We start from the raw sequence: 27,132 nt of genomic DNA on the forward strand, positions 1-27,132 counted from the left end.
GTTTAGCATGTATGGTATACAATACACGTGCAGGACCAGATAGCAGTTTAGCATGTATGGTATACAATACACGTGCAGGACCAGATAGCAGTTTAGCATGTATGGTATACAATACACGTGCAGGACCAGATAGCTGTTTAACATGTATGGTATATGATACACGTGCAGGATCAGATAGCAGTTTAGCATGTATGGTATACAATACACGTGAAGGACCAGATAGCATTTTAGCAGGTATGGTATACAATACACGTGCAAGACCAGATAGTTTAGCATGTATGGTATACAATACACGTGCAGGACCAGATAGCCATTTAGCATGTATGGTGTACAATACACGTGCAGGACCAGATAGCCATTTAGTATGCATGGTGTACAATACACGTGCAGGACCATATAGCCATTTAGCATGTATGGTATACAATACACTTGCAGGACCAGATAGCAGTTTAGCATGTATGGTATACAATACACGTGCAGGACCAGATAGCAGTTTAGCATGTATGGCATACAATACACTTGCAGGATCAGATAGCCGTTTAGCATGTATGGTGTACAATACACGTGCAGGACCAGATAGCAGTTTAGCATGTATGGCATACAATACACGTGCAGGACCAGATAGCAGTTTAGCATGTATGGTATACAATACACGTGCAGGACCAGATTTTGGGAGTAGCCTCAGTCACATTCATTTCATCCTTGACCCTTCTCTCACTGGTTGTGAGCCACAGAAAGAGTACAGGGTGGGACACACTCCCACCTATAATGGTAGGACCATTTACCATGTATATAATTTAAAAGACTATTTCTGTGCAAACTATCACTCATTAACGTGTGGAGGCAGCTAGGTTACAACTATTTATTTTATGTACTTCCCACCAGTGTTCCTCTCACAGCCAGGTCTGTTACACATTATTTTATGTACTTCCCACCAGTGTTCCTCTCACGGCCAGGTCTTTTACACATTATTTTATGTACTTCCCACCAGTGTTCCTCTCACGGCCAGGTCTGTTACGCATTATTTTATGTACTACCCACCAGTGTTCCTCTCACGACCAGGTCTGTTACGCATTATTTTATGTACTTCCCACCAGTGTTCCTCTCACGGCCAGGTCTGTTACGCATTATTTTATGTACTTCCCACCAGTGTCCCTCTCACGGCCAGGTCTGTTATGCATTATTTTATGTACTTCCCACCAGTGTTCCTCTCACGGCCAGGTCTGTTACACATTATTCTATGTACTTCCCACCAGTGTTCCTCTCACGGCCAGGTCTGTTACACATTATTTTATGTACTTCCCACCAGTGTCCCTCTCACGGCCAGGTCTGTTACACATTATTTTATGTACTTCCCACCAGTGTTCCTCTCACGGCCAGGTCTGTTACGTATGCACAGCAACCCAACAAAATATAGAGCTCCCTTGCTCAGGGACGAATAACTAATACGCCATTTGATACAATGATCTCTCAGCATTTGGCGCTTTCTCACCCGTAGGGCAGCCGATAAACTCTGGATGACGAAGACGACGGGAATTCCAGCATTTTTAATGGCCTCCACAGCTTCATCGTGTCTGGTTTCTCTCAGATCTACACCCGACACCTGGAAATTATATTCAGAGGCAAATTATACACCTCAAATACAGGTTCTGTGTCACTATTCTATCATAGGAAACATTTTTAACAACTGAAACACATAATCAGTTTTATTGCAAATTTAGTAATGTACAAATTAGTACCAACATTTAAAACAATGCAACTGGAAGGGGGGAATGATCTACATAATGGCCAGACAGGGAGTACAATAATAAAATGCAATAATTCTAGATACCATAGCTTAAACTAATATCTAAATTCACTAGTTGATAACGAAGGCAGAGGTTTTACGGTACTCTGTGTTCGTGGGATGCAATTCCCACACTTGTCTGGGGTAAAAGAATGGTGAGAATGGTAACATGATGGTAACAGGATGGTTGTAATGGTAACAGAATGGGTAAAATGGTAACAGAATAGTTAGATTGGTAACAGAATGGTTAGAATGGTAACAGAATGGTGAGAATGGTAACAGAATGGTTAGATTGGTAACAGAATGGTGAGACTGGTAACAGAATGGTTAGAATGGTAACAGAATGGTTAGAATGGTAACAGAATGGTTAGAATGGTAACAGAATGGTTAGAATGGTAACAGAATGGTTAGCACCTGTAAGTAACACCAGCGGCGATAGAGGCAGATAATTTATGTAATTGCAACTATTATCCAACAACTTGGTTACCTCTCCTACGGTCTCTGCTATGACTATGCTAAATACTAACAATACAATTATGTCATACAGAAGATTATGGAGATCGTCACAAATATTGGGGGTTGCAAAAAAAAGCTTTGAAGGGCCGCAGCAGACTAAAAGAGCCCTGTATCAGAACATAAGTCATCCGACAGGTCCTTATACTCCTGGCAAGAGACACATGAAGAACATTGAACCTGGTAAACGTCTCAATTGACATATGTAATACTTTAATATTTACAGATATTTTCAAACTTCGCTGCTAAGCAGATGCATGTAACCACACCCTATAGAGTCCTGCACTACACAATTAAGCTTCCTTGCAATGCAAGATGCTACCTAAATGAAGTTTGTATATTCATCATATTCTAAAAGGTCCTCCCACAAGTCAAAAATATATTGTTGGGTTATTGGGCTTCGCTTCTGACTAATTTTTCCCTATTGTTTGTGCGCACTTGTGTGCCTATGGTCGGGGGATTAGATCATAGGCTCCACAAATTGTACTGTACAAATGGTTAGATTGAAAAATACAGAAACTGTACAGGAACAAATCTTTAAAGCCTTGAAACTTAGGGTAAGTTGGTAACTATGCCATGGAAGTCCCAGGGGTGAGGAACCGGTAGGCGTCCAGCTCAGTGGAATAAGACGGGAAGGCGACGTCACCAGGAGGAACAAAATTTACAGAACTGTTCCACAAACTATTAGTCCCATGGTGCATTTACAGTGCATCCGGAAAGTATTCACCACGCTTCACTTTTTCCACATTTTGTTACATTACAGCCTTATTCCAAAATGGAATAAATTCATTTTTGTCCTCAAAATTCTACACACAATACCCCATAATGACAACATGTAAAAAGTTTTTCGAGATTTTTGCAAATTTATTTAAAATAAAAAAAAACTAAGAAATCACATGTACATAAGTATTCACAACCATTGCTCAATACTTTGTTGATGCACCTTTGGTAGCAATTACAGCCTCAAGTCTTTTTTGAATATGATGCCGCAAGCTTGGCAACCTAACTTTGTGCAGTTTCGCCCATTCCTCTTTGCAGCACCTCTCAAGCTCCATCAGGTTGGTTGGGAAGCGTCAGTGCACAGCCATTTTCAGATCTCTCCAGAGATGTTCAATCGGATTCAAGTCTGGGCTCTGGATGGGCCACTCAAGGACATTCACAGAGTTGTCCTGAAGCCACTCCTTTGATATCTTGGCTGTGTGCTTAGGGTCGTTGTCCTGCTGAAAGATGAATCGTCGTCCCAGTCTGAGGTCAAGAGCGCTCTGAAGCAGGTTTTCATCCAGGATGTCTCTGTACATTGCTGCATTCATCTTTCCCTCTATCCTGACTAGTCTCCGAGTTCCTGCTACTGAAAAACATCCCCACAGCATGATGCTGCCACCACCATCCTTCACTGTAGTGATGGTATTGGCCTGGAGATGAGCAGTGCCTGGTTTCCTCCAAACATAACGCCTGGCATTCATGCCAAAGAGTACAATCTTTGTGTCTCATGGTCTGAGAGTCCTTCAGGTGCATTTTGGCAAACTCCAGGCGGGCTGCCATGTGCTTTTTACTAAGGAGTGGCTTCCGTCTGGCCACTCTACCATGTAAGCCTGATTGGTGGATTGCTGCAGAGATGGTTGTCCTTCTGGAAGGTTCTCCTCTCTCCATAGAGGAATGCTGTAGCTCTGACAGAGTGACCATCGGGTTCTTGGTCACCTCCCTGACTAGGGAGGTGACCAAGATCCCCCGATCCCCCGATCGCTCAGTTTAGACGACCGGCCAACTATAGGAAGAGTTCTTGTGGCTCCGAACTTCTTCTTTTTATGGATGATGGAGGCCACTGCTCATTGGGACCTTCAAAGCAGCAAATATTTTTCTGTACCCTTCCCCAGATTTTTGCCTCGAGACAATCCTGTCTCGGAGGTCTACAGACAATTCCTTGGACTTCATGCTTGGTTTGTGCTCTGACATGCACTGTCAAGTGTGGGACCTTATATAGACAGGTGTATGCCTTTCAAAATCATGTCCAATCAACTGAATTTACCACAGGTGGACTCCAATTAAGCTGTAGGAACATCTCAAGGATGATCAGTGGAAACAGGGTGCACTTGAGCTCAATTTTGAGCTTCATGGCAAAGGCTGTGAATACTTATGTACATGTGATTTCTTATGGAGCATACACATGGTCAGATTTGTCAGATCTGTCAGATGAACGATTGAACGATTTTTGACCGCATTAAAATGAATGGAATCGTCCAAGTCTGACTGCAAACACATCAGATGTCAGGTATAGTTATCTGACCATCGGGAACGCGCATCATTCAAATCGTTCATCTGACAGATATGTCAGATTTTCCTTCAGATATGACCGATTGAACGATTTTTTAAATCATTATCGTTCAGATCTGAAGAAAAGTCTGACCGTGTGTATGCTCCATCAGTGTTTTTTTTTTAATGAAATTTGCAAAAAAATCTCAAAAAAACTTATTACACGTTGTCATTATGGGGTATTGTGTGTAGAATTTTGAGGACAAAAATTAATTTATTCCATTTTGGGATAAGGGTGAACATAACAAAATGTGGAAAAAGTGAAGCGTTGTGAATACTTTCCGGATGAACTGTAGCTGTAAGTTTTGAACATTTCAATTTTGGAATTTACTCTTAAATTCTCCTATTCCCAATCCAACCACATCACCCGGTAGAATGAAATGATCGTGGCAGTTCTGCAAACCATACTGCAAATTTACAAATACAGTGCAGAATTGAAAAGGAAAAAGCTGGATAATGGGGCAATTCAATTAGCGGCCTGGCCGTGAAGTGCTGTCCAGGAAAGTTACATCGCGACCAGCAACATCGCTAGTTTCTCCTTGCACCCCATAGAAAACTAGCGATGCTCAGCCTACCCTAATAGGCAAATAGGAGCGCAGCCAAACATTGCGGGATGTGTACAGCGGCACAGCGTCTCCAATTCAATTGGTCGGTAAGACTGTATTGTTTGTATTTGCTATTACACTTACTTCTAGAATTTTATCTCCAGTCTTCAAGGCATTGGTTCTCCCCGCGGGACTGTCTTCCAGGACCTGCTTAATAAAAATCCCTTTCAGCTCCTCCCCATTTTTGAGGCGTTTTATAACGGTTTGCCCACCAACAATGCTGATTCCAAGGGAAACTTCAGGCTCTCTCCAAATTTCTACCCTGAAAGGAGATCAGAAAACAGGAGATGGTTGGACAACAGTAATGCAGTTATTGGAAGTGGTTAAAGACAGGGACGCACACTGACAGCTATGACATACACACGTGGGGCGCTCCAGTGGCTGAATGTTGGGGTCTCCTCTCCTTCCCCTTCTTCCCATTCAGGTAGTTTCCTATAGATAGAATAAAAGTGACAAATGTAATACAGAGTACAAGACAGCAGTGCATCTTACTGCAAATGCCATTACTGCCATGCAAGTACCATGTACCAGTACATCCATGCCCTGCACCTGGGGCGAAGCTGGGAAGATAGAGAGCACTGGGCATCACAGGAATTTTTTGAAGTGGCCACTAACTGACTTCCATCGTTTTGTGCTGTTCTGCATAGCACGGCTATAGGCTACATGAGCTATCGTATACTACTGGAAAAGAAGGATACAACCGTATATACTCGAGTATAAGCCGACTTTTTCAGCACATTTTTTGTGCTGAAAAAGTACCCCCTCGGCTTATACTCGAGTGAAGTGTAGCGCTGACCGGACGGAGTTCGGTAAGTGCTACACACTGCCAAACACACAGCCGCCGGAGCCGGCAGCTGCGTGTTTGGTGTAATCAGCAGCGGCTGAGAGTCTGTCAGACTCTCAGTGGCTGCTGCTGCTCCCACTGCGGGAGCCATCTTCCGGCTCCCGCAGTGGGTAATGGGAGACACGTCGTCATGACGACGTCTCTACCATGCAAAGCGGCCGGAGGAGTGGATAGCGGCGGGACCAGGAGTGGGAGTTTCAGGTAAGTGATTTTTTTTTTAAATTCTTATCACGTCTCTCTCTATTGGGGGGGGGACTACAGGGGGCACTACCAGGGGGCGTTTACTACAGGGGGCACTACCAGGGGGCGATTACTACAGGGGGCACTACAAGGGGGCGATTACTACAGGGGGCACTACCAGGGGGCGATTACTACAGGGGGCACTAAAAGGGGGGATTACCACTGGGGGCACTACAAGGGGGGGATTACTACAGGGGGCACTATAAGGGGTGATTACCATAGGGGGTACTGCCAGGGGGGGATTACTACTGGTGGCACTAAAAGGGGGGGATTACCACTGGAGGCACTGAAAGGGGGGATTACTACTGGGTGCACTACCAGGAGGGATTACTACTGGGGGCACAACCAGGGGGAATTACTATAGGGGGCACTACCAGCTGTTGCCATTTCCCACACTAGGCTTATACTCGAGTCAATAAGTTTTCCCAGTTTTTTGGGGTAAAAGTAGGTACCTCGGCTTATATTCGGGTCGGCTTATACTCGGCGTATATACGGTAATACAACATTAAAGGCACTGTACCATCATTAACGTAATGTCCAGACAAGTTATTATCCTGCTTTAAAGAGACACAGAGGAGAACACATTTGGTGCTTCTTACAAAGTTCGTACAGTGAATATAATGGAGAAAATAACTTCATATTAACTGCTGGCTCGTAAAATAAGTTATTAGACTTCCAATGAAAACCTGGGAAGAGTAACTGTGCAGCCTTTGGCTAATCACTATTGGTACCTGCGATATGGGACCGTTAAAGTGCCCCCCCTTCGTCTACACACAGTGAAGACCGACAATTTTGGGGCAATATTCATCACCGAGGCAATAGGCAGAAAAGTGCCTTGTGCCTCAGTGATGTCACTGATCATTAGGAAATAGCTAAATCAAATATGGGCTCTTCATGCAAAATGTTCCAGGCGCCCTGCAAGTGTGTAAGCGACATTAAAAAATGCACAGTACAGGCAACATTATTAACCATGACAAGGAATTAACGCTGCTACTACAGAAAAAAAAACTTCCAAAATACTAACAGGAAGCAAAATTACAACAAAACTCTACATCTATCTATGTTAAACAAAATTGAATCAAAGACGCAGTCTCACAGCTTTAACATTTAATGCGATCATGCCCAATATATTATTAAGTGTGACACCTACTGTATTTGCCTGAATGTATAACCGTTTATTAGATATCTAGATAGAGCCAGGAGCAATGCAGGTTGAGTCTCCCATATCCAAAATGCTTGGGACCAGGGGTATTTTGGATATCGGAACATTCTGTATTATCTCCTGGATAAATGTTAGGAAGTATGACATAAGGCAAGCTGTACCTTCGGCAGGGATTTCCATTGAATGCAATAGTGAGGGGGTATATTGTGCTTGTGTGGGCGCTTCCAGGGTCAGAGCAAGCCTAAACTATGACTGTGATGAGTATCCCTAGTATAAAACTCACAGGAAGGTCAATACTGGCAATGAAAGGGTGTCATCCCATTGAGTGCTCTGCCATCAATAGCTGAAGGTTTTGAACTATAGTCGGACAACAATTTATGGCTGAAACATCAATAGTTCGCAGCCACGCATGCGCAAGCCTCTGAAACCAATGGTAAAACTAGGGGTGTTAAAATGGTAATTGAAGGCTCCATAGCAAGAGTTTGTAAGGGGCCCTTTGTACCACCCAATGGTGAAAAATATATAACACACTTAACTTTGAGAAGGAAGATGAGCCCCCCTCAGCTCTGGGCCCCACTGCAGCTGCATCCTTTACACCTATGGTAGTTACGCCCATGGGTAAAACCATCTACCTTTGCCAGCTAACCATTGATGGTCAACCCTAATTTTTGCCACCTACATAGGAGACCCATGGGATTTCAGGTACCTTTACCATAAGGGTCTTGTGTTATTATTTATGGTCCAATTCCAGAATTTAAGCAAAGGCTTTGTTCTGTCTCTTTCTGTGTGATCGATCAGGATCTACGAGATCTGCTTCACTTTCCTGCCAGCCCTGATTATCACCTTCACCAGTCCACTATCTGCTCCCAAGGGAGATTACTACAATAGGGGCTAGAACAGGGCAGCCAGTCCGCTAATAAACTGCACTAGAAAAACATTGGCCCTCATTCAGAGGCGGTCGCAAGAAGCGATCGCTCTCTCTGAATGAGGGCGGCCGCTTCCTTTTTTTTTTAGTGTGGCCTCCTGGTCGCTAGCTAAGCTGTGGGTTACCACCCACAGCTTAGCAACCGACCAGGGTGATGGTCGCGATGGTGAACACCATCGCGACCTGCAACGAGACCCTAAGGTTGGGTCTTGGCAAACGCAAGCCCCAGGGAGCTTCCTGCTCTGATTGAGGTCAGTGCGGCCGCCCACAAAACGGCAGGAGTCCCTTAAGGAACGCCTCCATTTGTGAAATAACCCCTCGCCCCCAAAAAACAGGGTGAGCTGTCGATCAACATCGACAGCCGCCCCTTTTGTAAGAGCTCCGGAGTGAGAGAGATTCTCTCTCGCTCCGGGGCTTGCGCACGCACAGCGCGGCACATGCTGCGCATGCGCAGGGCTAACCATCGACCAGGTTGCGAGCGCATCGGCGCTTGCGACCGGGTCTGAATGAGACCCATTGTTTCTTATTGTCAATAACTTTTTTTTTTTTTTCAACAGTTTCCAAAATTGGCCCCTACAGTGTATCACCGGTATAGGGGCATATTCAATTAGATGCAAAAAGTCCCGTACTTTTCGCTGACATCACTGGTTTTCAGTGCGAAGAAGTATCGTGCTTGTCCCCGTTTATCCCCGTAATCAAAAAGAAATCAGCGAAAACGGGACCCGGCGAAACTGTAACATGCGAAAAGTGCTGTCAGATTTGGGGAAATCAGCCTGACACCCCCCAAAAGATGCATCGACATTGGGGATCACTATAGATACCCCCGAATAGCTCTGCTGAAGGTATTTGGGGTTCTTAAATGGTCTCAATAGCTGCTATTTAGTGTCTTTGCATTAGTGGTGAAGAAAATTATTTAGCAGGTTTTTTTGGTGAAAATAAGTAGTCCCAGCAAATTTGGGGTACATGAAAATGGGTGCTAGCATATTTTAAAGTTGCTAAAGTGAACTTTTAATAAACGTAAAAAATCCACCTGCCGCGACCACCTGCAAACTTAAGAACACCTGGGGCATACTTGGGGACCCCCTGGAGTCTATTTTGCTAGTTATTAAGTTTGTAACTCAACTTTGGACTTTTTCGCCCCCAAAATGAAAACACTTTTTTGGGGTGATCTAAAGTATTTTTTAAACTTTTTTTACGCAGTTTACCTTTGGGGGACTGTCCCAAGGGTGCAGGGAGGTTTTCCGAGGTTTGCACCCCAAAACCCCAATTCTGTACTTTTTTTTGACACCTATTCATAGGCAAAACTTTTCACAGGTTCAAATACATTGGAGTTTCCGCACCGGAGAAAAAGTCTCCAAAATTGAATACGGAGGAAACTTTTCGCATGGCGAAATGTCACTCGCGATGCAGTTTTCTGCGAAAAAGTTTTTCGCACCTAAGTGAATATGGCCTATAGAATGGTCGATGTAACCTCCATAGCTGCATCAGTCATGTACCCAGCATCCCAATGCACCCGATTTAGGGGACTGTCCCGCACATCAGGACTATTGTCCCAATTCCAGGAGAACTGTGCCCCACTAATGGATTCCCCTCAATGCTGTGTGTGTGAGGGACAGGTGGGTGGGCACAGCAAGGGTGTTTGTAGAGCAGTATAGAGAGGACTGGGAGTGACCCAGCACTTTGGAAACTCTGGGTATACCCAAGGGGCACATGGCCCTGTTCTATTCTCACACATGGTCCTGAATACTATAATATATAATCTGTGAGGATCTGCCACCTCTTTATCTGGCCTAAGTTGTGTTTTTTCTGTCATTTATGTACCTTGCAATGCCCAAATAATTCTCCCCCCACCTTCCCCCCAAAAATTATATTACAAAAATCATATAACTAGGCCATTCCTTCAAGCTATTGTATGAAGAGGCGATGATCACAAAGAAGGCAGTACAGCAGCAGGATTTACTGTAAACTGAGCATAGGGAAGAGAAGGCAAACAATGGCACCTCTCCTGAACGAGAGCTCAGCAAGCAGATTATACTAGCACCAACAGAAGTTGTTCAATAGCATGAATAATTATTATTATTATTAATCATTTCAGTTTATATTAGACAAATTATAGGGTTACAGTTCTTTTAAATATTTTTCTTACGGATACAACTTTGGTAAAATAGACGACAGCTCATTAATTCTCAGCTTGGAGGTTTGTCCTACACGCTCATGCTGTAAGCAGATCTACTTGTGTCACTCAGAGTCTTCAGATGCCCTCCTGATTAGGTCATAACAAAATAAAATAAAATTCTACCCAAGGGAGATGAGAGAGCATAAAACTCGATTGGCAAAAAAGACGTTAATGGCACTGCACGATACCCTTCTGAAACCGAATTTATCATTCCATTACCGAGTCAGAAGTAGGGAGCTCATTATATCGTAATAAAATTATACACCTTCTGAAATGTTGTTAACGAAAACACAATAATGTTTTATGTGCCATCCTTACAAAAGCCAAATAGATCAAGCCTCAGAAACCCTTGCCGCTCTGTTGCCTCTTCTAGATCGTCAAATGATTGATCAGACTTCAACAGAATACGCATAAATATACCGGCACCTCCAGATTTTATACCCAGTTTTTAAACTGAGAATATGCCAAGTTTAATTTCAGTCCAAAAAAAGAGTAATAAAAGTACAGAAGCCTTTGGCCCATTTTTATTAATGATGGAGGAGAGACAAAGATACAGTTACCGAAATTGGCTATTAATGGTTGGTGTAAGGTTCTATACCAGGGGTCTTCAACCTTGGCCCTCCAGCTGCTGTGGAACTACACATCCCAGCATGCACTGCCATAGTTTTAGCATGCTGTTATATCAAAAAGGTGGCAGTGCATGCTGGGATGTGTAGTTCCACAGCAGCTGGAGGGCCAAGGTTGAAGACCCCTTTTCTATACTATATTACTGGGTACTTTGCACTGAAATTTGTCTTTTTGTGATCAGTCTACAACAGAGGTTTTCAAACAGTTCCCGATTTCCAGGTCACCCAGCAGGTGCACAGGTGTACTCATTACTCACTGACACACTTTAAACGAGCCACAGTTGGAGCTAATTATTTCACTTGTGATTCTGTCAGGAGACCTGGCAAACATGACCCGTTTGGGGTCCTGAGGACCGAGTTTGAGAACCTGTGCTCTACAAAGATGATGTTCAAACAATTGCTTGAAGAGCCTTCAAAATACTACAAAACTTCTCCTACTAATAAAGTGTGTTTCAATGTTTTTATTTGGATGACACGTCAGGCCTGAGCCAAGTCTGTCCCTTACAGCCAATATAAAAAGGCTTCAGGGAGATAGATGTGTCCTCCTAAATCTATCCTCAATACGCCATGCAGCGCGACATGCCTGACGTGAGGGAGCCGTCAGGTCCTGTGCAGCACTGGTCGCATCGGTAGTCTTTTTGTGCCGAAAATGCAGATCCTACAATGTGACCCCTTCCACCTGGTACAAAAAGCTCTGCTCCTGGATTTCTCTCTTAATTGATGACTGCAGCTACTTGTGGTGAAACACCTGCCTCATCTTTTAGCTAGCTCTACACAGGTGTCTGTAATCATTAATTAAGAGAGAAATCCAGGAGCAGAGCATTTGTACCGGGTGGAAGGGGTCATGTTGGAGGGTAGGAAAATGCATCTAAGGGCCGTATTCAATTAGGCTGCGAAAAACCCGTTATTGGCGATACTTTATCGCCGATGACGTCATTTTCTCAGTTTTCACTTTTCCCCGTATTCAATTTCAAAGACTTTTCACAGGTGCGAAAAGTCTTTGGCAAAATCTAGGGATAAGTTTTCACAATAGAATAGGTGGCGAAAAAAAGTACAGAATCGGGGTTTTGGGGTACAAACTAAAAAAAAGTACCCTGCACCCCTTGCACTGTCCCCCCAAAAGTATTCTGTGTAAAAAAAAAAAAAAAGAGTTCCACAGGACAGGACACTCCACAAAATGCAAAATGTATTTATTTTTGGGAGCAAAAAATAAAAATTGGGGTGACAAACCTTTTAAACTAGCAAAATAGACTGTGCGGGGGTCCCTAAGTTTGCCCCAGGTGTTTTTTGATTGCGGTTTGTTGCGGCAGGTGGATTTTTTCACTTTAGGGACTTAAAAATATGCTTGCATCCATTTTCATGTACCCCAAATTTGATGGGACTAGTTATTTTTCCCAAAAAATGTTTGTCAAAGACGCATAAAAGCACCTGTAGAGACCGTTTAAAGACCCCACATACCTTTAGCAGGGCTATTCGGGGGTACTCATAGTGAACCCACATGTCAGAGCATCTTTTGGAGGGTGTCAGGCTGATTTCCCCTAAAATTACAGCACTTATCGCAGATTTCCTTTTCGCCGGGTCCCGTTTTCGCCAAAATGCAACGGAATACGAGGAATCGCGTGGACGAGCGCGATAACTTTTCACTTCCAAAACCTCCTTTGGCTCCGAAAAGACCGGCAACTGACTTTTCGCCTCAAATTGAATATGGCCCTAAGTCGCAATGCAATGTCACTAGGAAGCACCAGGAGACTGTGCTGATTAATATAATATGTGACACTTGTATATCTGTGTCTGCGACTGAGAATGTAAACGGTGCTTGGCGTGGGAAAAATCAGTGGTCGCTGCATTGTCGCACTTTGCGCGCTGATTGAGACAGCCAGTCGCACACAGAAATACAAGTGTCACATATCAGACTAATCAGCACACTGTCTCCTGGTGCACCCTAGTCGCATCGCATTGCGACTTAAGGTGCCCACACACATACAGATGTCCTCACGATACGATTTTATGGCCAATTTCCTCATGAACTTTCACGGAAGCTCCCTTGCCGTCGTGATCACTATTTTGGAAAGAAGACACCCAATCTGTGTTGCGATCTCACGATCTATCGGATCGTACACATCGTGAGATTGGCCATAACAAATCGTGAGTTAAAAAAAAACAAAAAAACAGGCTCTTGACTATTAGTGGGAAATTTAAATAGCCATAACAATGGGAGGGGCTATCTAGGGAGTATAAAAAGCAGGCATCCTTTAAACTCTGTGTACATTCTGCTCTGCTACTAGATGAGGCTAGGTGTATTCCTGCTGAATCCTGTACATTGCTACTGTGCTCTTTGTATTTGGCTTGCCTTTTATAAAGGTTATTCTACCTGCAAGTGTGAGGTACCTACCTGCATTCTAACCTGTTCCTGAATTCTGTACTGATGCATCCCTATCGGTATAGAGTGTTGGTCGCTGAAGCTGGCGTCCTGGAGATTAGGAAGAGGGCCCAGCGAAGAAGGACGAGAGCATGCTGGACCAAGGAGTGGCTGCTACAAAGGGATACCCGCTCTCACATGTCCCTGCTGATGGAAATCAAGGAGAATAACCCGGACGACTATCGGAACTACCTGCGCATGGATGACGCCAGCTTCCAAGAATTGCTGCATCTGGTGACCCCCCACATCCAGAGACAGGACACAAGGTGGCGGAGGGCAATCCCTGCTGAAGACAGACTGGTGGCTACCCTAAGGTACCTGGCTACAGGAAGATCACTGGAAGACCTAAGTTTGGGACACTCATCTCACCTCAGTCTTTGGGCGTCATCATTCCGGAGACCTGCAAAGCCATCGTAAAAGTGCTACAGTACCAGTATTGCAAGGTAAGTTAAAAAAAAACACCACACATTGGTTTGTTGTGCAAAGAATAATTTTTATTTTTTACTCAACATAAAGCAAAAAATTGCCTTCTTTTAGTACAATGTGCACTGACCTGCAGGCAACTGAAAGTGTGCACTAAACTGTGTGCAATATACTTTTTTTGTAACAAGTTCACAAAAGAACATTATCACCAAATTTTATGAATCCCAATAGGTAGCCGGCTGTATGTGATAGGGTGGGTCAGACGCCAGTTTGAACAGGCCAATACACATATGGCACAAGTGTACATTGTGGCCCCAGCTTCCAGCAATGTGTACTTGTGCCATGTGCGTAGTGACCTTGTCCAAATAGCGTCATCACCACCCTATCCCATGCAGCAAGCACCTATTAGAATTCATAAAATTTGGTGACATTAAAAGCAAGACAGAAAAAACAACCAAATTACTTATCAAATAAATTTACATCTCTGTATATTGGGGCGACTCATCTGCATCCAGCAGAGCATTATACAAGGTCGTGCTGGTGCTTGGTGGGGGAGTAATATCTAACTGGGCAGGGGGGGGGGCGGACATACCTATTTGGGGCAGGGGAAAATAGCATTGGATCTGCAATGTATGTAGAATTTGTGAGATTTTTGCTCATATAGCGACTCAATAGGTCGTGGGTTAACTTTAGAAAATTTCTTTGGATATCTGTATCCATATTTCTCAATGTGCTGTTCACATGAGCTGTGAAATCATCTATTGCATCTGGGGGTTTCTGCAGAAGCCGTTCTGCGTTTTGTAAAATATTGTCCTCACGTTCAGTAAGATTTTCCTTTCTCCCTTGTTTTTTTTTCTTTTTTTGGGGTTGTTGAGAAGATGAGGGTCCAGGTGGAAGTGGAGTTTTCACTTGTGTGCTATTCTCCGGATCACTGTCACCACCGAGCAGACTGAGGTCCGGTGTGGATGCTAAATCAGGGTGTTGGGTGGGAGTCTATATAGGAAAAAAAGATATGAAAAAAAATTATAGTCATGTTTTAACCCCTTTTTTACTATTTTTACAGTTTCCTAACATCGTGGAGGAGTGGACCAGCATCGCGGAAGATTTTGAACAATGTTGGAATTTCCCTAACTGCGGAGGAGCCATCGATGTGAAACACATCCGCATCAACCCACCTGCCAACACGGGATCATACTACTACAACTACAAAGGATTCTTCAGCATCGTTCTCATGGCAGTGGTGAATGCCAACTACGAATTTCTGTTTGTGGATGTCGGCAAGAATGGCCATGCTTCAGATGGTGGGTCCTTCAAAAAGACGGCTTTCTACCAGAGACTCGCCAACAAAACCCTCAACTTGCCCTCACTGGACCAGACAAAGCACGGCCTAAATTACGTTTTCGTTGCAGACGAGGCTTTTGCATTACATGAACATGTGATGAAGCCATTTGCACACAGGGGCCTGACCAGAGAGAAAAGGATCTACAACTACCGTCTATCCCGGGCACGACGCATTGTGGAAAATGCGTTTGGAATAATGAGCAACCGCTTCCGCATTTTCCACACCACCATCAATCTACATGTGGAGAAGATAAACTGGGTCGTGATGGCGTGCTGTGTGCTGCACAACTTTCTGCGAAGAAAATCTACTCAACGAGGACCTGTCCCAGCTAGAGCAGAAGATGTAGGACCCCTGGAGGACATTGAACATTTGACATCTGTGTCTGCACCACCAATTACAACAACATCCACCGCACGTGCCAAAGAAGTGAGGGAGGAGTACATGACCTATTTCAATGGACCAGGTGCTGTACCATTGCAGGAGGACTGTCTGTGAACTACTGACTAAATTGGACATTTGGGATTTAACAACAAAAACATTAAGGATTTTGGTTTAAACTGTGTCACTACTTACCAAGACTTCTGCAACCTCCTCTTCTCCCTCACGCTCAGACATCAAGATGATAGATTCCCTTTGAGGCTCTTGTTCACTGATGAATGACATCATATGGTAGTACCACAGTGCAGGAGTATATATTTCATCTGTGCCCGCTCCTGATTTTTTGGAGTCATCCACCTTCTTTTTTTCTTTGATGTACACTGTCCTGAGATTTTGAATCTTTTGCCGTGCAGTTTTCAGGTCTGCATCAGATATGTATTTTTTCGTATACACCAAAAGTTCCTCTAGTGCGGCCAACTTGTGCGACTTATTGTGGTACTTCCGAGAACTGATCTTCCACAGACACTCTTTCGAGTGCAGGATTTCAATGAATCCTGTAACAAATTCACGTTCAGAATCCATGGACATTATCTATGAATAAGAAAAAAAAGGAGATTTAAATATTTGTGTATATAGTTTTGTTAAATGTAATGTTGTTATAGTTCACATTTTTAATGTTTTAATATTATTTTTTTTTACAGGTTTTTAAAGGTTTGTTATGGTATTCTAATCATGCTTTCTTTTACAGGAATGTGATGTGTTTATTGTTTTTCTTTGTTTGACAGTATGGGTTTTCCACCTTTGGGCCTGTTGTTGTGGTAGAACTACAGATCCCAGGATGCCCTAAAAACAGTTTCAAAGGTGGGTGGCAGGTCATCCTGGGATCTGTAGTTCCACAACAGCTGGAGACCGAAAGGTAGAAGACCCCCAGCTTTAAATAATGTGTTTTTAAATGTAATGTATGGTGATTATTTTGTAAAATACGTGTTTATTTATTTTTTTGTTATATTACACACATTGGTGTGTAGTGGGAGCTTAAATGCATGACCCAGCCACCGCCCGCCTCAATACGGCGGGCGATGGCTGGGTCATGCATTTATTACCTGGGGGCACACATTGGTGGGCAGTGAGAGCTTAAATGCATGACCCAGCCACCGCCCGCCTCAATACGGCGGGCGGTGGCTGGGTCATGCATTTATTACCTGGGGGCACACATTGGTGGGCAGTGGGAGCTTAAATGCATGACCCAGCCACTGCCCGCCTCAATACGGTAGGCGGTGGCTGGGTCATGCATTTATTACCTGGTGGCACACATTGGTGGGCAGTGGGGAGCACATATTGGTGGTCAATGTGGTTGTATTTCAACTGTACCAATACTCACCAAAACTTGTCCAAAACAAGAATCCAGTGTGCAGGCTCCTCAATGTGCGACTGTCTTGCTCCATACACGATGCTGCACAAGATGGCGATGGGGCGTGTCCAGGCTTCTGTCAGTCAAATTCCGCATTGTGTGATGAATCGTACGATTCATCATGAGGGAAAAAACCCTCACGATCTGCTTCCATCGTGTTCATGGTTGGCTAATCTGCCCTACAGCACGGCAGATCAGAAAATGCGATGTACGACGAGCGAGGACGTGCATCGGCATCGTGCCCGTGAGTATAAACTCACGATTTGTACTTTTTTTACCCGATTCGTCGTCACGATTCGTCGAAATCGGCCAGATCGTGTAAAATGTCGCTATATGTGTGGGCACCTTCAGTGTCTTCCCTCACATGCTGCCTGCAGGAGAGAGAGCCAGTCCAGGCAGAGCAGGAAGGGGCGGGGACTCGGGATAGGGACTGGAAGGGTGCAGGGAGGCGGGGCTTCACACTCAGCTTGCTGGGGAGGACAGGCAAAGCAGGAAGGGGCGGGGACTCAGAGAGGGGGTGGGGAGAGGGGATTTATCTGTCTCATGATCATCCCCTGCAGAGGAGAAGTATGGACAGGTCATGCAGAGACACTATAAAGCTGGGATGATGTCGGCACGACATGTCTCTTACGAAAACAAATCGGAATGAAATATCGGCCGGATCGTACGATCGCGTGTACACCCAATCCATGCCCTCCCGTGGTCGCATGCGATATCGTCTGGTCGGCCATGCTACTCGGTCAACCAGATGATATAGTTTGCGGCGCCATTGCAGGTAATCGGGCGTTTCTAGAGAGGAGGGGGCCCGCGTGCAGTCTCCGACACGGGCCCCCTCCTCTCCGTCCGGCAGCGCACTGAGCGTTGCGCTGCCAGTGCCAGAGTTATAGACTCTGGGTACTAGAGTATGCCCAGAGTCTACAGTGTCTGCACAGATCACCGGGAAAATGGCCACGGTGGCCATTTTTCCTGTACTGCGCATGCACAAATGACGGGAAAATGGCCGCCGCAGCCATTTTCCAGTCGTTTTACAGCGCCGGACCCCCGCGCCGACATGGGACTTCGGAGAGGTAAGATTATGGGTGCAGGGTGTGCAATGCGGGGCCCCCCTGGACCCAGGGGCCTGCATCCATTATAGATACGCCCCTGCAGGTAATGAAGAACGGAGCAAGGGATCATTCTTTTGTTCATTACATCTCTCTAATGTGCACTCGCGGTACTATATCTCGACCTGTTGGGCCAATCTATTGTCCAGGTACACATCGTCCAGGGTGTAACCACCTTAAGTTGTGCAGTCTTGCAGCCTCTGCTTTGCTCTCCTATGAGAAGGGGCACACATCTTCCGCTAGCCAGTAGTCACAGTGACTGACACTGATAGGGGGGCCCACAGCTTACCACTGATCCTAGCTGCAAACTGCTTTGTCCTCACAAGCAGACATGTGTCTGTGACTAATGCTAGGTACACACACTAGACGATATATCGCCCGTTCCCGCAGATCGGAGCCACATATCGGGTACATTGTCTAGTGTGTACCCATGATGTGCGCTCCCGCAGGTCATTAGCGACATCGCCCGTCGAGGATGTTGTTAGGTCCCATTGCACTAGGTATACATCGTCTAATTTGTACCCAGCATAACAAGCCGTTCACAGGCTGTATCATCTGCACTCTGCGGGCCCCCCTCTGAGTACGGGCCCAGCACATTAGTACCGGCAGTACCCCCCTGATGCTGGCCCTGGGACTAAATGTAATAATGAGTATAGCTAGGAAAGCCAATCCCGCCTCATTTTTTTAATCCCAGGATTCGGGATTGAAAAAAATCTCAATCCCGGTAATCCCGGGATTGAGTTTATCAATGAAAATAGGCCGCCAGCCCCACAGAAAAAAATAATTATTTCATGGCCTCCAAGCCCCATCATGGCCCCCATATACAGAACAGTCACAGGAAGCCAGCCAGCCCAGCCCTCACACTCAGCCCACACTGAGAAGAAATTGTGAGCGTCTGTGTGTGTGTTACTGTCACACATTGACTCACCCTCCTCAAGAAGAACAATTACAGGCACAGCATAGTCATTTTGCAGAGTACAGGACCAGGCAAGCAGTGTGTCACCGTGGTTCTTTCACAGTCACTGCAGTCCTCAGGCTCAGACAGAGAGAGTCAACCTCCACTTTGAGGCGTACGTCTGCGCAGCATGACCCCTATGACGTCACACACAGTTGCATAGCTGTAGGAGGCCCGGGGGCAGCGTCTGAGCCCTCTGGACTGGTGCTGCCCAGGGTGAAAAAAGCCGCACAGCCTGCACTGGAGCATTCCGCAGTGGCCACTGAGTTAATCCCGAAAATCCCGTGAGTCGAGGCACCAATCCTGGAATTTAAATCCCAGACTTTGTAACTGTAAATCCCAGGGTTCCCGCTGATACCAGGATTGGCTTCCCTAAGTATAACTGATCTCTATGTGGGCTTGAAGGGCATAGACAATGCCAGAGAAAATGGATGCAATTTTATGGGCCGGATTCAGATATTTATGCGAACCTGATGGTTTGCGCACATCTCCAAAGGCGGGGAAACTGCGCATGTGCAGAATGGTCCCTGTGTCCTTGCACGCAGAGATTGACAGGCTGCAGCCATTTTGGGGGATGTGATCGTCACGATGCTGATCTGATCCTGCAGGTGTCGGATCTGAGATGCCGACAGGAGGCGTCTTTTCCTTCCTCTGCAGACATTAGACTATTTTTGCACAGCAGCTGCGTCCAAAGTCACAGCTACTGTACAAAATCGTCCATCTCTGAATCAGTCCCTATGATCCCTTTTTTAAATATGACCTGTGTGTAAAGCCCACATTTATTAACCTAGGATTTGTTATCTGCCTGCTGCTACCATAACCCAACAAAAGTCAAACCCACCAGTGTTGAGAGGGTTGGCACCAGGGAGTGAAAGTTTGGGTACACACTAGGCGACCCGCCTACACAATGCCTGATCATCCGATGGAACGATATATCTACACGATCCGGTGAACGACCATCATGCACGAATGATGGAACGACCCCGATGTCGGTGTGTGGGAGCACACCTAGGGCCTGATTCAGCAAGCATCGCACCTGCGATTACGCACGCAATGGGATGATTGTTGCGTACTGCACATGCGTATGCATCACAGTGCACGAACACTCCACTGCGATCGGGACTGCGATTGCAGTTGTCGAAGCCGGATGATTGGCTGAGACAGAGGGCCTGATTCAGACCCGCTCGCAAGCGCCATGGGCTCGCGAGCGGGTCGATGTTTGGCCACTGCGCACACCGGAGCCGGCTCCGACGCGCGCATGCGCGAGACCCGGCTAGCGACGGGTGCTCTGTTGCTCCGAGTCTCTCACCAAAGGGGGCGAGCTGTCGATGGTGATTGACAGCTCGCCCCATTTGGGAGGCGGGCATGGGGGGTGGCTGGCCAAAGGGAGGCGTTCCCGAAGGAATGCCTGCCATTTGGGGGCGGCCCCAATGACATCACGAGTGATGTCAGTGGTGAGCTTCCGTCTCTATTTAGAGCCGGAAGCTCACTGGGCCTTGCGGGAATGAGACCCTACCGCAATGGTCTCGTCGCAAGCCAAGATGGTCGCGATGGTCTCGACCATCGCGACCATCACCCGGCCACTCGCAATAACTGTGGGTGGTCACCCACAGCTATGCGAGCGGCCAGGAGGCCGCACGAAGAGAAAAAAAACGCCCTGATTCAGAGCGAGCGCTCTTTCAGACAGTCTGGCTCTGAATCAGGCCCAGAATCTGTTAAAATTAAAGTCTGCATGACGCCATTTTGCGAAAAGTCACACAGGGCCATTTTGCGAATCCCACATAGTATCAGTAAATATACAGCACTATGTTATTATTTAGCATTGTGCGTTTCCTACGCAACAGAACACTGTTAAAAGTCCTTACTAAAACAATACACACATTTATTAATACACATAATATGACCAACCCCGCAAAACACGTACCACGGTGTACTCCACAAACACGTAGATGCACGACGCATACTAGCATCTTTTATCTAATATCCCCACACTTACATATTGCATACTAAAAACACTGAAAGGTTCCCCAGCATTAAGGCCGGGCTTCGGTCAGCGAAGTTGAATAGATGAGGCTTGGGACTTCAGTGAGGTGAATGGGCAGGGGATAAGCTAAGGACAGCCGGGGTTAGTGGGTTGAATGGGCGTGGCTAGGGACTATTGGGGGAGAGTAGGAATTAGACTTTGCAATGCTGCTAAAGCTGATGGGACAGAAAAAAAGTAATAAACTGTCAGCACTGGTATTTTCGTTCATATGGGCCTATTTTCATTTGGGGCCTGGAGCTGTAGCTCCACCCGCCCCATTGTTAATCCGGCCCTGTATATAATAGCTATAGAAAAACTTTCTATAGCTCCACCCCCATTTCCTGAATCTATTTTTCCAGTTAAGCAGCCCTGTTATGTATATATCGATAGATATAGAATATATTGTATCAGCGGTACTCTCCTTCAATATTCTAATGTCATGGTGACGTCCTATAGCTCCTACTGTACATAGTGACAGGACATAATAAAATCCTTAAACAGGTGGCATATTGCAAGTATAAAACAAACATGAGGCAAATTAACCCACTTTACCCTGCCTCATGTTTCTTTTATTTGTACAAGTGCCGTCTGTTTAAGGATTTCCAAATATAACAATTACATTGGGTGCCAGGATGCAGTAGTAAATATATATTTGCAATATGCAGTAATAGACACTCAGAGCCTGAATTAATTAGCACCGAAAACAAACGTTTCTATCGCCATTTGTGAAAACGGGCGTTTCCGCCCAAAAAACGACAACAGGCGAAAAAAAACTGGAGAAAAGTTTTCTCCATCCCAGACCAGGCAAAAAAAATGCAAAATCCCTATTTTTACCTAAAAATGTGGGGATTTCTTTCAGAACCCTGTGGATACCCCCTAATCATAAATTACCGTAAAAAAAATTGTAAGTTGCGCACTTTAGCCAAAAAAGAAGCTCAAATTTTGGGCAAAAATAAATACATTTGAAAATGGTTTGAACGTATTGGGTCTGATTTTTCGATGGGCGATATGGATGCGTCAAGTGTTTTAAACATCGCACGCAGTCGCAGCAGGCGGTTTTTTAAGTTTTTAAAACTGTGTTTTTACAACATGAAAATATACTTGTACCCATTTTAACGTACCCCCAATTTACATGGAACAGTCATTTCCTGGAAAAAAAATAGCTTTCAATCTTTTTTCAACGTTTTTTTTTTTGCCCAAAATTTGCAACTTACGATTTATTTTTCTGGTAATTTATCATTGGGGGGGGGGGGGGGGGAGGGGGTGATAACCTGGCAAAAAAAGAGTCGGTCTGTTTGCATTTTTCTCTGTCTAAATGAATTTACAAATACACAAATGTAGATCTAATCTGTCCTGCGGCTGGAATCATGACCCAATAGCCGTAGTATATAATATAATTGTACTAAAAAGAGGTTCATATGGCTAGGACTTATGAGAGCTGCCCCATACTATTAATGGTAGTGCCCAATGCTCCTTTTACATTATTGTGCAAGTGCTGCAGCAGCTGCAGGAGACCTGAGTGGGCAGGCAGGAGCCGGAACTCTCAGCACACGGGCGGCAGTTGGCAGCTGCATGCGCTGCTGTATAGGGAACCACCATCCTGAGCGTCTCCTTCCAGAGGTCACCCGCAGGAGAAGGCTGTGTCAGAGATGTGAGGGTAGGATTTAAGGTGGAGCCAGTGAGAGTGACAGGCTGTGGGCAGAGATATCTGGCAACTGAGGGGGCGGGGCTGGAAGTTACACTGGGCCCTATCAACGCTGATGAGTGGTCAGACAGAAGAGGACGGCTTCCGGCTGTGAGACGCACCCTGAGGTACAGTGCCCAAACTCAGTTACTTATCCTCATTGTATAAACCATACATTCATTTATTGGTATTGAGGTAAATTGTTGTATCAATCAACTAAAAGATTAGTACATATAGTGCAATGCACATATCAATACAATTACAAAAATCAATGTAAAAAAATTACACTTAAGTTACAAAATACCTTTAGTGCAAAATTAACTGTTGCGTCACGGTGACAACACTTTACAAAAAATAAGTTGCCTAAACCTAGTGACCAGTATGGGAATTTCTTCTTGAAAGGCTGGGGTAATTCGGGAAGGTTACCGCATATATGTGATACGATACACATTTTTTAAACATTTATTTATATATATATATATATATATATATATATACTATACACACACAGTATATCGCATCGTGCATGCAGCACAGTTCAGAATTCAAACACCAACTGTCACTCCAACTGCTGCCACTCAACACTGGCAGTTGGTGTGGCTCCCCTACGTCAACAGTGAGGGAAGGGATTGCGTTACTACAGAGGTGAGAGAGGAAATGTCAAATGTGTACTACGGGGTGAAGGAAGGGAATGAGTTACAACATGGATGACGGTGGAGAATGTGTTACTAAAGGGGTGAGCAGGGGTAATGTGTTTTACTATAGAGGTGAGGGAGTGGAATGTGTTAGTACATAGGTGAGGGAGGGTAATGTCTTACTATGGCAATGATGCATAACAATTAGAGATGTGCGGGTTCGGATTTACTCGGTTCTTTTTGCCACATTACCGCAAGTTCGGATTAGTTTGGATTTATCTTATTGGCTATCAAAAACACGTCACAGCCGGATAGCCAATATCATGCCGTTTTTAAAATCCGAGTAAAACCGATCCGCACATTTAGGATTAATGTGTTACTGGAGAGGTCTGTTTCCATCTTGGAAATGGAAACAGTAAATAGCTACCTGAGCAAAGCTGGGTACATCTGCTAGTGTCTTTCCGCTGAGTCCAGAACGAGGCAAAACATTATCTTCTGTGCCAAGATGTCCGTGAAAGATGACATTTTGCCTCGTTCTGAGATTTGATTTTGGGGGGATGATCCGATCCATAACCGAACCCCTCATCTCTAATATTTATCTTTGATATCCTGAGTATATCTTGTAATCGGACAGAATAAGAATTACAATTGTAATGCAGCTATTACTATGTGTATCATAATTATCCTTCTGTATTTTCATCATTGTAATATGTGACCTCTTACAGGGAAACTAATTGTCTCAAACCCTTATTCGGGTCCAAGAACCAAGAGCTTGCACTCACATTCCTGACTGATTTGCCATTTCAGAGGGCGTTTAATAATATGTGAACTTTTGCATTACAATTTATAGTCTTAAAAAATGACTGTAAGACAGAATTTCTATCTGCTATAAATATTGCAAAATATAGTTAGTATATACGATATATATATATGATGACCAGGGCCCTATCTGTGTGGAGTTTGTATATTCTCCCGGTGTTTATATAAGGGTTTCCTGTGGCTGTTCTGGTTTCTTCCCACATACCAAAAACATACTGCTATTTTATAAATGTACCCCATGGCACTGTTTCCCACCTCCATTCCTCAGTGGCCCCTGACAGTGCATGTTTTATGGATCTCCTAGATGGTGCACAGGTGTATTAATTACTGGCTCACACAAAAGGTGCAAATTATTTCACTTGTGATACTGAAAATATCTGTAAAACATGCGCTGATGAGGTTCCTGTGTACTGGAGATGGGACTCAAAACCTTAGTGTGTATACATTCTGAGAGAGGGAATGTAGAGTGCAAGCTCCAATTAGGCAGTAAACTGATGACAGTGACAAATAATCTATTTGTACAGTAACACATTACTTTATACACTGTACTTATGAATAAAACAATAATAATCACGCAGAAAAAAAGCAGAGGGGGGACCTGCTGAGAACCCCAAAGAGGCGGCCGAAGCGCCGACACACATTGAAACAGCAGAGGGGGACCTGCTGAGAACCCCTAAGAGGCGGCCGAAGCGCCGACACACATTGAAACAGCAGAGGGGGACCTGCTGAGAACCCCTAAGAGGCGGCCGAAGCGCCGACAAACATTGAAACAGCAGAGGGGGACCTGCTGAGAACCCCTAAGAGGCGGCCGAAGCGCCGACAAACATTGAAACAGCAGAGGGGGACCTGCTGAGAACCCCTAAGAGGCGGCCGAAGCGCCGACAAACATTGAAACAGCAGAGGGGGACCTGCTGAGAACCCCTAAGAGGCGGCCGAAGCGCCGACAAACATTGAAACAGCAGAGGGGGACCTGCTGAGAACCCCTAAGAGGCGGCCGAAGCGCCGACAAACATTGAAACAGCAGAGGGGGACCTGCTGAGAACCCCTAAGAGGCGGCCGTAGCGCCGACAAACATTGAAACAGCAGAGGGGGACCTGCTGAGAACCCCTAAGAGGCGGCCGAAGCGCCGACAAACATTGAAACAGCAGAGGGGGACCTGCTGAGAACCCCTAAGAGGCGGCCGAAGCGCCGACAAACATTGAAACAGCAGAGGGGGACCTGCTGAGAACCCCTAAGAGGCGGCCGAAGCGCCGACAAACATTGAAACAGCAGAGGGGGACCTGCTGAGAACCCCTAAGAGGCGGCCGAAGCGCCGACAAACATTGAAACAGCAGAGGGGGACCTGCTGAGAACCCCTAAGAGGCGGCCGAAGCGCCGACAAACATTGAAACAGCAGAGGGGGACCTGCTGAGAACCCCTAAGAGGCGGCCGAAGCGCCGACAAACATTGAAACAGCAGAGGGGGACCTGCTGAGAACCCCTAAGAGGCGGCCGAAGCGCCGACAAACATTGAAACAGCAGAGGGGGACCTGCTGAGAACCCCTAAGAGGCGGCCGAAGCGCCGACAAACATTGAAACAGCAGAGGGGGACCTGCTGAGAACCCCTAAGAGGCGGCCGAAGCGCCGACAAACATTGAAACAGCAGAGGGGGACCTGCTGAGAACCCCTAAGAGGCGGCCGAAGCGCCGACAAACATTGAAACAGCAGAGGGGGACCTGCTGAGAACCCCTAAGAGGCGGCCGAAGCGCCGACAAACATTGAAACAGCAGAGGGGGACCTGCTGAGAACCCCTAAGAGGCGGCCGAAGCGCCGACAAACATTGAAACAGCAGAGGGGGACCTGCTGAGAACCCCTAAGAGGCGGCCGAAGCGCCGACAAACATTGAAACAGCAGAGGGGGACCTGCTGAGAACCCCTAAGAGGCGGCCGAAGCGCCGACAAACATTGAAACAGCAGAGGGGGACCTGCTGAGAACCCCTAAGAGGCGGCCGAAGCGCCGACAAACATTGAAACAGCAGAGGGGGACCTGCTGAGAACCCCTAAGAGGCGGCCGAAGCGCCGACAAACATTGAAACAGCAGAGGGGGACCTGCTGAGAACCCCTAAGAGGCGGCCGAAGCGCCGACAAACATTGAAACAGCAGAGGGGGACCTGCTGAGAACCCCTAAGAGGCGGCCGAAGCGCCGACAAACATTGAAACAGCAGAGGGGGACCTGCTGAGAACCCCTAAGAGGCGGCCGAAGCGCCGACAAACATTGAAACAGCAGAGGGGGGCCTGCTGAGAACCCCTAAGAGGCGGCCGAAGCGCCGACAAACATTGAAACAGCAGAGGGGGGCCTGCTGAGAACCCCTAAGAGGCGGCCGAAGCGCCGACAAACATTGAAACAGCAGAGGGGGACCTGCTGAGAACCCCTAAGAGGCGGCCGAAGCGCCGACAAACATTGAAACAGCAGAGGGGGACCTGCTGAGAACCCCTAAGAGGCGGCCGAAGCGCCGACAAACATTGAAACAGCAGAGGGGGACCTGCTGAGAACCCCTAAGAGGCGGCCGAAGCGCCGACAAACATTGAAACAGCAGAGGGGGACCTGCTGAGAACCCCTAAGAGGCGGCCGAAGCGCCGACAAACATTGAAACAGCAGAGGGGGACCTGCTGAGAACCCCTAAGAGGCGCCCGAAGCGCCGACAAACATTGAAACAGCAGAGGGGGACCTGCTGAGAACCCCTAAGAGGCGGCCGAAGCGCCGACAAACATTGAA

General features: G+C 46.0%; 1 long non-coding RNA gene across 2 annotated transcripts in view; it reads right to left on the reverse strand.

Moving 5' to 3' along the window:
• Positions 1–5,318: 5,318 nt before the first annotated feature.
• Positions 5,319–27,132, reverse strand: part of LOC148516996 (uncharacterized) — a 46,734-nt gene continuing 24,920 nt past the window's right edge. For both annotated transcript variants that reach the window (XR_015879346.1, XR_015879347.1), the window contains exons 4-5: positions 5,575–5,646; positions 5,319–5,476 (exon numbers count right to left, since the gene is read on the reverse strand). This is a non-coding gene — a long non-coding RNA (uncharacterized LOC148516996). The remainder of the gene's footprint in view (positions 5,477–5,574; positions 5,647–27,132) is intronic.

The sequence above is a fragment of the Taudactylus pleione genome, unplaced genomic scaffold, assembly GCF_031769625.1.
Source record: "Taudactylus pleione unplaced genomic scaffold, aTauple2 ptg000230l, whole genome shotgun sequence".
NCBI lineage: Eukaryota > Metazoa > Chordata > Amphibia > Anura > Myobatrachidae > Taudactylus > Taudactylus pleione.